The sequence below is a fragment of the Capsicum annuum genome, unplaced genomic scaffold (assembly GCF_002878395.1).
Source record: "Capsicum annuum cultivar UCD-10X-F1 unplaced genomic scaffold, UCD10Xv1.1 ctg56048, whole genome shotgun sequence".
Taxonomy (NCBI): domain Eukaryota; kingdom Viridiplantae; phylum Streptophyta; class Magnoliopsida; order Solanales; family Solanaceae; genus Capsicum; species Capsicum annuum.
This window is the reverse complement of record NW_025864412.1, coordinates 1-1,682: the sequence shown is the minus strand read 5'-3', so window position 1 is coordinate 1,682 and position 1,682 is coordinate 1. Positions and strand designations below refer to the sequence as shown.

General features: G+C 36.6%; 1 non-coding gene across 1 annotated transcript; it reads right to left on the bottom strand.

Annotated features, from left to right (window-relative positions):
* Positions 1-136: 136 nt before the first annotated feature.
* On the bottom strand, positions 137-239 carry LOC124893229. Its single transcript, XR_007050616.1, has one exon. It is a non-coding gene; the product is annotated as a U6 spliceosomal RNA (small nuclear RNA).
* Positions 240-1,682: the final 1,443 nt, after the last annotated feature.

Below are 1,682 nucleotides of genomic sequence, written 5' to 3'. Positions count from 1 at the left end.
AAATTATAAGCAGAAAGTTTGACCCAATGGCATTTAACGTAAAGCTTTCAAGACAAAAATATCCACTTCAGAAGCGGAAATTTCACAACAATCTAAGCTGATTCCAGGAAAAAAAATAAAAGGATTTTGGGAGGAAAAAAATTTAGACCATTTCTCGATTTATGTGTGTCATCCCTGCACAGGGGCCATGCTAATCTTCTCCGTATCGTTCCATTTTTATCGGATGTCCCCGAAGGGACAAGCGTGCCTACTGCTGTTGAGCTTTATAAAGAGAGCAAAACTTTTTTCTGCAAACGATGTGGTAGAAATAACAGTTTGGGGTTTTCACAGGCGCAAACCTAGACTCCCCTTTTTGCTTGTTTCTTCATCCCATCTGAACAAGCCCATCTGTGCCTGGAGTTATAGCTATAATGGGCTGGCCTTCTTTATTTAATTTGATTTGCAATATGAGAAGTGGTATAGCCTTGCTCTGTCATTTGTCTCCTTTTGGATACTGCATTTTACCTACAGTTTTTTGCTTTTGCTTTTATGTTCATTCATGCATATAGAGCCCAACTGATCCTAGAGTCTAGATTTGACCCCAAAGAACACTAGTCAGGTCCATATTCAACTTGTAAAGAAATGAATCTGGAACATAATTCAAATCTAAAAGCCAGCTCAAAAGATATAAAATTGCCTAAGGTATATTTTAAGAGACCATACATCTCTTGAAGGGTAGATGTGGAACACTTTTCACCCCTTCTCACATTCAAGACTAAACATCTAGCGCATCCACAATTTTAATATGGGCCCCAACATCGTAAACAAGAACTGACACGAGACCTATTCTTATACCATGTAGAGAAATAAACTTAAGCCTAAATCAAACTCGAAACCTATATCAAGAAGTGAGAATTGTCAAGTCATATTAAAAAAAACTACTTATTCCTTAACGAGCTATATGAGACATTTCACAAACTTGTACCCATTGAGGTCGTTTCATTAATGGGATATGAAAGACGAATATTCCGTGGGACTAACTATTTCACCCTTTTAAGAAGTTACAAAATGATCCCGAAATTATTTATCCCGAAATATTGTCCTTATAGTAGCCAATTCTGCTTGGTCTTTCTCCATAGTCCACATAAAAGGAGCTTTTAAGAAGTTACCTACTAGCAGTCACTAATTTTGAAAGGCTGAACAAGAAATTGATTAATATGCCTGTCTGGTAGGACGAAGATGGGGTTGTGGGTGCAGTATTTATTCAGTATGGTAAGTCATAATAAAAGAAATTTATAATACTATTGATGTCCACTGCTCATTTCTCGTTTTCTCAATTTGCCATGCCTCTTATCTCTAATTTCCCAATCTATCCCGGCGAAGCCCATGATAGAAGGTCCAGGTATGAATGCTACTATGAGTTAATTTGGATGAATTAAGATGAGTTAAGCTATAAACGAACAGGTTTAATTTTGGCTGAAATAACCTATTCAACTAACTTGGCCTTGTCCATTTTACATTGGTTGTTCAATGCAAATTGAGTAGTCCTTGCATATGCACAATAACTTGCTTAATGTATTCATCTCCTCTTTCCCATTTGTGTGTGTTCTGCCTAAACTTACGTAAGCAAGACAAACTGTAAATAGAAAGTTAATTATATTTGACCTAATGCCACTTGACATGAATCTTCCAAGACAAATTTG